The following is a 10,281-nucleotide window of genomic DNA, read 5'->3' on the forward strand; positions in this document are numbered from 1 at the left end:
TCTTTCCCCTGGACCTTGGCTCCACGTTGAGCACTTGAGGATGGACCGACCTGCTGGAAACCTAGCTTTACTACTTGATCACTAGCCGCGGGCCACCCCATTCTGTTTTTCGATCTGTAAAATGGGAATAAGGAGCCCTGCCTCACAGAATCTTTGTGAAGATTGGAAGCAAACTGGTGTCCTATGAAGAAGCACCTGGCACCCAGTGGGCCCTGCCACTCCTTCTCCTTGTCCTTCTCACCCTGGCTTTCTCCCGGCTCTCTCCTCATCACCCCCGCCGCGTGCCGGGCAGAGGGCCTGGAGCTCCCCGGCCGCTGGGTCCCGGCTCACAGCCTGCCTTCCGGCCTGCCAGGCTCCCTCGGCACGTGCCCCGCGCCCCCTGGCGCCGCGCCACCTCCTGGGCTGCCTCGGCGCGCGCCCTCTGGCCTCTAGCCCGGCTCGGGCCGCCGGTCGCCTCCCGGAAGGGTATCCAGCTGGGGCTGGGGGGTGGGGTCGGCGGGGGTGGGGGTGGGGGCGGTGCTTGCCTAGGCACTTTGCACGTTTGGAGCATCTCTGGAGCATCTCTGCCCTGGAAGGCCGTGAGCTGACTTGTCATGGTGCGCTGGTGAACTGCTGTACTCTGAGCTACTGGCCCGCAAGGGAGGCGGGAGGGAGGGAGTGAGGCCCTAAGTCACTATTTGCAGAGAGGAAACTCCAGGGGCGAAATCTGACCTTGCTGGACTGCCTGGTGTGAAGCCTGGCACCACCACTTCTTGTTAGCTGTTGACCTTGGTCAAGTTAGTGCACTTCTGTGAACTTCAGTGTCCCCTCTGTGAAACAGCGAGGAGAAAAGCAACCTTCTTGAGGCTACTCACGCAGCAAATAATTGAGAGCCTACCCTGTGTCCTGCAGTGGTGTAAGGTGTGAGAGTTAAAGGGCACATAGGGAGGACTCAGTAAATTCCAGCTGCTATTCCTCTGAGGCTGCTTATATAAATGATTGATGAATGAGTGAATTCCACCAGGGACCTTGGTTGATTGCAAGCAAAGCTGAGCTACATCTTAGGGAGGGACTTTGCCCCTACTTGCCTTAAAGTGCCAGCGGGGCCTTCCCCTGCTTGGGCTCTCTCCCTACCCACCCCGCAGCAAGCACCGGTGAGGGCCCCCGCCTGGCCCCCTCCAAGGGGTCACGGTCATTCGGTCACTGCTCTGTGTATATATCCAAGGCTTGGCAGGAAAACAGAGGGGAGGTCCCGGTGACCGACGTCTGCTTCTGGGTTCACCACCGCTGGTTTTCCGCATTCCCTGGACTCTGACCTCCCTGGGCTCCACCGCCCCTTCCGGCCCTGGCCGCAGCCCCGCCCCAGTCCCAACGACACAGGCGTTTCCCCCCCCCGGCCCGGCCGGCCTCTTCCTCGATTCCCTCCTGACATCCTCCTTGTCGGCCAGGCCTGCAGCCCCAGTGTCGCCGCCGCCATGGCCTCGCAGCAGCTCTTCCGCGCGCTCGTGTCGGCGCAGTGGGTGGCCGAAGCGCTCCGGGCCCCGCGGGCCGGGCAGCCCCTGCAGCTGCTCGACGCCTCCTGGTACCTGCCCAAGCTGGGCCGCGATGCACACCGCGAGTTCGAGGAGCGTCACATCCCGGGCTCCGCCTTCTTTGACATCGACCAGTGCAGCGACCGCACGTCGCCCTACGACCACATGCTGCCCAGGGCTGCGCACTTTGCCGAGTACGCGGGCCGTCTGGGCGTGAGCGGCTCTACCCACGTCGTGGTCTACGACGCCAGCGATCAGGGCCTCTACTCGGCGCCGCGTGTCTGGTGGATGTTCCGCGCCTTCGGCCACCGCACCGTGTCGGTACTCGATGGCGGCCTCCGCAACTGGTTGCGCCAGGGCCTCCCGCTGAGTGCGGGCAAGAGCCGCCCGGAGCCCGCAGAGTTCCACGCGGTGCTGGACCCCGCCTACGTCAAGACGTACGAGGACATCAAGGAGAACCTCGAATCCCGGCGCTTCCAGGTGGTGGACGCCCGCGCCGCTGGCCGCTTCCGGGGCACCGAGCCCGAGCCCCGAGAAGGTAACCCCGATGTGCGAGGGGCCCGGGAGTTCCCTGAGCACTGCCCTCGCCTCGCCCTTGCCTTTAGAGGCCACCGCGTGGGGTGGGGGCCGAGAATTGGTTTCTAGTCGCCTTACTGGCATTATTCTAAAGTAGGGGTAATAATACTTGTCCCACCTCCACCCCAAACTAGTTGGGAACCCAGGGGGCCCAGTATAAGTGTGAGAACCCAAACAGCCCCACCCCAGTACTATGGGTGTAGGGGTCACTGCCAAATAGGAGGGGTGGGCAGGCCCAGTTGGGGAAGAGCCCCAAAGAGAGGGGGCTTGATCAGGTGTAGGACCATCTCTGAGGAGGATGAAGCCAGGAAGGAGTCTGGCCGCGGGTCGGCCCGGAACCCGCGCTGCCCCGCGCGGCCGCTCCGCGCCTCGCGAGGTGGCCCAGCGCGCCGGCGCCCCCGGCCTCGCCCTGCTCGCCTCCCCCTCCCTCCCCGCCTTCGCGCTCCCGACAAAGTTCATTCCCACTAACTCTTTTCCAGGCCACTTCCTCCTCACATCTGACAATCCAGGGCCCCTCGTTCTCCCAGTAATCACTCCACTGCACTAATTGCACATGCAAATATGCAAATGCGTATTAATTAATTACTATACTAATTAGTTCTGTGGTATTTGCGAGTAATAAATCATTGGATGGGAGCGAGGAAGCTGGAGACCTGGCCCATTTTCATTCTGCATAAAATTTTAATGGTCTCTCTGGCTGATCCGGGACGGCGGCGCGCGGAGACGCTCTTAAAGGGCCAGTGGCGGCGGGAAGGGGCAGGGGCGCGGAGCGCGGGGCGGCCCCGGCCCTGGGCGGGCTTGGAGGTGCAGCCCCACGTCCTGCAGAGGCGACCTCCAGCACGGGGTTGGCTCTTCCCCTGCCCTCCCGGGGCTAAGGGTCCTCCGGGGTGGCTTCTAAGGAGAGAATCCGGGCCGGGAGGAGGAGGCTGAGCTCGGTTTCTTTAAGAAAGGAAAGAGGGCAAGGAGCTGCGAGAGGCCAATGCCAAGGCCTTTGGGGCCCCAGGGAGACAGAAATGAAGACTCCATCTCCAGGATGGCTGAGTAAACTGAGGCACCAGACAAGACAAACTTAGCTCTCACCCCAGCCTGTCCCCAGGGGAAGGAAGCCTCCAAGATGTCCTGGGTGCCCCAGTCTCGTCTCTGGTGGGGGCCACCACGGCTGGGGGTACCTCCAAGCTTTCCCTTTCCACATGATCAAACTGCAGCACCGCCTCCATGGGCACCAGCTGGCACCCTGGCAGAGAAGTCGTAGGCTTGAGTGGGCCCCCGGGACCTGGTTTTTTTCTTCTAGGAGGTAGTCAGGACCTAGGCATAGGGAGGGGCTGGAGTTTGCAGGAGCATTGCCTCAGGGAGGTAGAGGGTTGTGCCTCCTGACTGAGCCCAAGCCAGGGTCTAGGGGGATGTCAGAGGTGGGAACACTGAGGAAGTGGAGCCTGCGGGTCTGTCTTGAGCCAGGAACCCCAATACTAGGGTCTCCAGTCTGGTTCTGCTCACCCTGCAACCTTCTGCCATCAACAAGCCCCTAGTGGGGCAAGGCCTAAAGGGGGTCAGTGCTCTAGTGGGCCCATAATAGTAACAGCAACTTACAATACTCTTAATTTGGGGGAACATTTATTTAGCCAGAGACCTGTTCCGAGAATTCTAGATGGCTCACAACCCCCCAGTGACGTAGGTCCTATCACAGGCCCTTTTATGGATGGAGAAACACGGGTACTAGACAGTTAAGCAACCTGCCCAAGGTCACTCAGCTGCGAGGAGTGGAGTGGGATTTGGACCAAGACAGTCCAGTTCTGGCATCCGGGTTCTTTCCACCACACTCTGCCACCTCTCTCTCCACCACTATGTCCTCAGCACCTGCTGAGAGCCAGGCCCTATGCTAAGGATAAGAACTTCATGGGCAGTGTCTCATTCAACCCTCATGACAACCCAGGAGGTAGGTTCTGGGATTCTCCCCTTTCTAGAGCTGGGGAACCCAAGGCTCAGAGAGGTTGACTAAGTTGCTCTGGGCACACAGGGAGGATGTAGCAGAGTCAGGCTCACTCCCGGCCTGCGGCCTGCATGACAGTAGAGGCCAGCAGGTCTCTGGGTATGGGGCAGGAAAGGGTCATGACAGCTAATAAAACAAGAGAAGAAATGGAAGGGAATTCAGTTAGACAGAATGTGGGGAGAACTTCCTTCTTGAGAGGTGGGGCTCCCAGGAGCTGGAGTCAGGTGGAAGCTTTTCCTTCTTTTCCAAGTAGCAGGCTGGGGAAAGGCCATGGCTACCTGAGTCAGGAGGAGGTTGGGGGTTTGAGGAATGGGAGGGAACAGAAGGGCTCAGAATGAGAGAACCCAGTCAGAACCATATAACTCAGAAATCCGGGTTGGTTTTTTCTCAGTTTTGTCCCCAGGACACCTACCTGCCCCCACCTGTGGAAATCTCCTGAGCAACCCCACCCCAAGATTTGCTACTTGTGGGGAGCTAGGAGATCCAGTCTCTGCTCTTTCCAGCAGGGGGATGAGAAAGATAATACTGTCACATTACCGTAAGCACCTACGATGTGCCAGGCACTTCGTGTGCCTCAGCTTGTCTAATTTTCACAACAGTTCTGTAATTATTATCCCTATTTTATAAATGGAGTCACCGAGGAAGGAAAGAGAAGTTAAGTTACTTGCCCAAGGTCACACAGCTAGTAGGTGGGAGACCGGGATTTGAACTTCTGACCTGGTGTGCTTTACCACACTGTTCCCCGTTTCCTACTGAGCTCCTTGTGTCTACAGGGGCATGGCTGGATTTTTCTTTAAAAATAAATAAATTATTTACTTATTTTTGGCTGCATTGGGTCTTCATCGCTGCGCGCGGGCTTTCTCTAGTTGCAGAGAGCAGGGGCTACTTTTCAGCGGCCATGGCTCACAGGCCTAGCCGCTCCGTGGCATGTGGGATCTTCCCGGACCAGGGCACGAACCCGTGTCCCCTGCATCGGCAGGCGGACTCCCAACCACTGCGCCACCAGGGAAGCCCAGGTCTACTCTTCATTTTGGTGCGAGGGCTTCTCATTATGGTGGCTTCTCTTGTTGTGGAACACGGGCTCTAGGTGCGCGGGCTTCAGTAGTTGTGGCTCGCAGGCTCAGCAGTTATGGCTCGCGGGCTCTAGAGCGCAGGTTCAGTAGTTGTGGCACACGGGCTTACTTATTCCGCAGCATGTAGGATCTTCCCGGACCAGGTATCGAACCTGTGTCCCCTGCATTGCAGGCGTATTCTTAACCACTGTGCCACTAGGGAAGTCCAGCATGGCTGGGTTGACTCTCACCCAGCAGAGTCAGGGAACACAGTAGCAGCAGGCCTTTCACCCTGGGTGCCTTTGGAACTTGCAGGTGCAAAGAACATGTCTCATGTCTGCCATTCACAAGACCCCTACCCCGCGTGGATTTTCATGGTGCCTTTTATATGCTAGTGGAAGTTAGGCAAAGTGAATGTTCTGGAGGCCCAGATCCCTGCTCTCACTATCCTGGGGATGAGTGTGTGTGGGCATCTCCCCAGAGCGGGGATGTTATCCCAGCATTCCTTGCCGCCTCCCAGCCCCTCCCCACCCTTGAGAGAACAGCGGGGTCAGTGAGTCTGTTAGCATCTGTCAGGGGGACCACCCTGATATGGGAATTGAGATTCCAGTGCGCTCAGGGATGAGTCCAGGTTCCCTTTGCCTCCCAGTTGCTCACGGGAACTTCTCTAGGGAATCTGAACACCTCATCTCCCCCAGAACTAAGAAAACCTTTGACACCTACCCTCTGGGCCTGGGAGTCCTGGGTCGGGGGTTTTAGGGTGTTGGGAGGGATGGCCTTTGGGCTGTAGAAAAATCATCCTCCCCTTCGCTCCATTGAAGCCCACAGAAGCTGGGTTTCATTGGGGTTTCCCCCACACATGTCCAGTTCTTGGGAGATTGGGGGCAAGTTGGGGAGTTGGGGCAAGGAGGCAGGAGGGGCAGGCTGGCGGCTCTGAGCTTCTCCATGCAGCCCTCGGGGCCGGGTGCCTGGGCAGGAGGGGGGGCAGAGCAGCTGCTGGCGATTTATTAAGCAGTCACGGAAAAATTGGTTTATAAATTAACAGCTGTTTTAACTTTAGGGCCTCTTCTTCAGGGAATGGAAGCAGCCGACTGGACCGGGATTGGAGTGTGTGTGAGGCTGGTGGAGGGGGTGGGAGGCGGCAGGCTCCGGCAGCTGGCGTTCTTCGGGGGCAGCCTCAGCTGGCACCTCGGGGGGCACCAGGCAGTGGCCAGAGCAGGGGGTCTCCAGGTGCCCGGGGCTGAGGCTGCCCCCGCCGTGGGCTGCCGGCTTGCTCATTCTTCTCAACAGCATCCCACCTGGGGGCGCCAGAGGGAACAGATACCGCTGTACTCATGTCTGCCACCAGAGGGCAGCCTCCGCACATTGATTTTTGCTTCCCACCCAGGTTGGTCCAAACTGGGCCGAGAGAGAGAGAAACCCCGTCCAATTCTGAGCAAGAGAAGCCCAGTTCTGTGTATGCAAGCGATCTTGTACTTAACTCTGAAGTCAGATGGTTTGCCTTTGAACCCAGGCTCTGGGCAGAAGTTCTGAGCCTCATTTGCCCCATCTGTAAAACGGAGTGAATCTAATGAGGATTAAATGAGACAATACATATAAAAGGCCTAGCCTTGGTGTCCAGCACAGAGTAAATGCTCCATATACGTCACGCGTTGCCAATTTCTATGACTCATGTATTTATCTATTCATTCATTCCTCAATCCATCCCCTCTACAGCATGTAGTGCTACTGTATTCTGGGCACTATGGCAGGCAGGTGATGATGCAAAGACAGATAGTGGGTAGGACATGTCTCAAAATAGTGTGCTAAGAGTTATGATACACCCAGTGAGAGGGGAGGGGAGATTGACTTGGATGGGGCAAAAGAACATTTGCGGGTGATGAGAACGTTCTATATCTGTATTGATAGTGGTCACATGTTGTATGGAAATGTTTCATAGAAATTTATATTTAAACTTGGTACATTTTATTGTATGTAAACTCTAACTCAATAGAGTTGATTTTTAAAAAAGCACCCAGTGTGAATTTACTGAATGGGCAAAGGGTTGGATGATGGATGAATGAATGAATATCTGTCAGTGAGTGTCTCAGAGGATTGCCCACCTGTCCTGGTGTCACCAGTGTCCCTACTGAGGGTGCCTTTGCCCTCTTCTCTCGGTGTCCACGGGTTTTCCCAGAGGCGGGCCTTGGAATCCCCAATCTCTCCCTCCCGCTCTCCATCCCGCCCCCCCGCCCGCCCCCCACCAGCAGCGGCAGGGAAAGATGCCCCAGAGTGCCCAGCTAACGCTCCCTGGCTTCTCTAAGGTTGCTTCCAGGGGCTTTCGGGGGCCTCCCTTCCAGCTGCCACATGCCAACACAGCCAGCTTGACTCAGCTCCGTGGTGCCAAGGTCAGGGTTGTGATGCCCAGCTACAGACCCGCAGTGCCAGCAGCGCAGCAGCCCAAACACTGGCCGACTCCGCCACCTTCTGGCTACTTTCGGAACTGCACTCCTAGCGCTCTAGAGAAGCTGGAACCTTTATTGAATACTGACGGGGAGTCCTGCACTGGGCTGGGGACTTCATTAGTTTCACTTTTTCGAATCGTCACAGGTACCATGTAAGGTGGGCTTTGAGACACGAGGAAACTGAGGCACGGTGAGGCTAAGAATTTGTCTAAGGTCACACAGTAAGTTACAGAGCTAAGATTCCTACCCAGGTCTGTCCAATCTACCCAGTTTGTGTTGTCCACTAGACTATACCTTGCTTGGAAGAAAGGAGGGAAAATTCACGATTGAACTCTTTCCCCACCTCCCCAAAAGAGAACAAAGGCTTCACACTTCCAGAGAAGGTGAATGTAGTGCTTCCTGTATGCCGGACAATGTGGCAGGCAAGAGGCAATGATGTGAGGAGAAATGGTGTGCTCAAAATGGTGTGCTCAGACCTACTATACATTAATAGACACCCTATGACAAACTTTGTCAGTCCAAAGCAGAAAGACCCATAGTTCAATGGGAGTTAAGTCAAACAAGGTCTTGAATTTGTTCCTTGGACCCAAACGCCTGTGTTTCTAACTCAAGAATAATAACCGAGGAGTGGCATATTATTTTTACATCTCATTTGCATATGATTAATTCTAAGTCAAAGAAAATGGAGGTCACCCTGGCCCCTTGCTTCTCAACCCCTCTGGGATGGGCCTGACGCTGGCCACCTCCCCCAGCCCCTGCTGGGCTCCTCCATCCTCACCAGCCCCTCCCCACTCCTTGCCCCTGCCCACACCTCCCTCCTCCCAGAAGTCCCTTTCCCTTCCTCCTCTGTCACCCACGCAGCCCCCGCCACCTGGCCGCCCACCTGAAAAACTTTTCCCCAAGTTCTTGAGAAGTCGCGTAGGATCCAGGAGAGAAAAATCAAAGTAATAAAACCTCATTTAATTCCTAACGGAGGGCAGAGCTGTGAGCTGCAATTATCTTAATGCTGAGCTATTTTTACTCTCTCTCCATCTCTGTCTCCTGCCTCTCTCTGTCGTGAGGCTTTCTCTCTCCCCCTTTGTCTCTCCATCTCTCACATGTGTTTTCTCGCTCTTTCTTTCCGATGTTTCCTACCTCCCCCTCTTCTCTCTCTCTCACCTCCTGTCTCTGTCATCCTTCCTTCCCTTCCTCCTCCTTCCTGTCTGTCCCTTGTGACTGTTCCTCTGTCAGTGAGGTTCCCCCGTCCCTCTTGGCTCCAGGGTCTAGCAGCCAGAGCTGTGGGTGCCTGGGCAAAGGTTGGGGGAAGTGCGCAAAGACCATCCCCTCTATCCCTGAAGACCCCATCTTCCAAGCTTAGCCAAGAGAGGAGAGTCTCCGTTCCCAGCTGCCCCAGCCTGGGTCAGGGGAACTTTTCCTGATTCAGGGCCACCCAGAGCTCCAATCCTTTTGGCAGAACCTCTGTGAACAAGCCTCCTTGGTCAAAGGAGCCTCAGCCACTGTGTTCCCCAAGGCCCTCTCAGCTTGGATGGGAGACTGGTAGTGATGCCTCCTTGTCCCTGTCCTCTCATTACCCATCCAGCTGTCCTCTGTCCCCTTCATCCCAACCAGGACCTTCCCACCTCCCCAGCACTGGAAGCCACAGGCCTTTCAGCCTCATCTTAGCCCCGTGGCCACTCAGGTTACTGCCTGAGCCATGCCTTTCCTGTGCCCCTTCCGACTCCCAGGACCTCCTGACGTGCACTGCCAAATTGGTCGTTACCACCCCCCACCGTGACCCAGCTGAAGGAGGGGTCTGGGCCAAGCCAGGGGCTGCCAGAGATGTCCACACCCCTGGGCCAGCAACCTGGCATCTGGCTGTTTCCCCACAAGCATAAAAGTCAACAAACACAGCGGGACTTGAGCCAGGCCTGGGGGTTGGGGGGAGTGGCACTGAGCAGCCAGGGCTTCCAGTGCCCATGGGCAAAGCTCTGCCCTCCTGGTACCCTCTCCTCACCCCCAGAGTGGGCGCTGACTCTGGGGCACTGCATTGTGCCCCTGACCCCATTTTCACAAGACTCCTCTGGCCTCTTGCTCCTTCTCGTTCTGCCAAGGACCCAGCACACTGGGGCTGGGAGTGGAAAAGTTGCTGGGTGGGGGGAGGGGGACGCCTGACTGTTCCAGGCCCGAGGGTGACCAGGAGAAAAGAGAGACAACACAAAGAGAGCCCCAGGAAGACACATGCCTATGTACACGTCTACACACACACCCTCTCGTCACCGCAGAGGGGCATTCAGTCCCTCGCCCCTAGGCCCGCAGAGGGAAACACCGGTTCCTGCAAAGATCCCCAGGACCTGGACACTCCAAACCACAGGGCCATCTCCTCCCCTTTCTCCCCTCCAGAGACACACACAAATGCCTCTGCAGAGAGAGAGAGGTTCACACCTCAGAAACGAGCACACACACACCTCTCCCCCCTGCTCTATTCCTGCACCAAACTCACACACGTGATGGCACGTGTACTGGTACAGGCTGGCCCCCAACACCCCCGACTCTATCTCCCTGGGGCTGGCTCTGTCTCCCCCACGTTAGATCTGGGGAGGCACTTGAATCCAGGATACTTCACGGCAGGGACACATTCCCCGCCCCCCACGGGAGTGCTCCCAGGATCACAGCCTCATCCCCTTCTACTGTACAGGCTGGAGCTGTGGATACAGTACTCCCCCCAACCCCCC

General features: G+C 57.0%; 1 pseudogene across 1 annotated transcript; it reads left to right on the forward strand.

Moving 5' to 3' along the window:
• Positions 1–1,429: 1,429 nt before the first annotated feature.
• LOC103071604 (3-mercaptopyruvate sulfurtransferase pseudogene) lies at positions 1,430–2,156 on the forward strand (annotated as a pseudogene). The gene has a single exon (XR_014368677.1). The product of XR_014368677.1 is annotated as a 3-mercaptopyruvate sulfurtransferase pseudogene (transcript).
• The last annotated feature ends 8,125 nt before the right edge of the window (positions 2,157–10,281 follow it).

Source organism: Lipotes vexillifer, unplaced genomic scaffold (assembly GCF_000442215.2).
Source record: "Lipotes vexillifer unplaced genomic scaffold, Lipotes_vexillifer_v1.1 scaffold591, whole genome shotgun sequence".
Classification (NCBI taxonomy): Eukaryota; Metazoa; Chordata; class Mammalia; order Artiodactyla; family Lipotidae; genus Lipotes; species Lipotes vexillifer.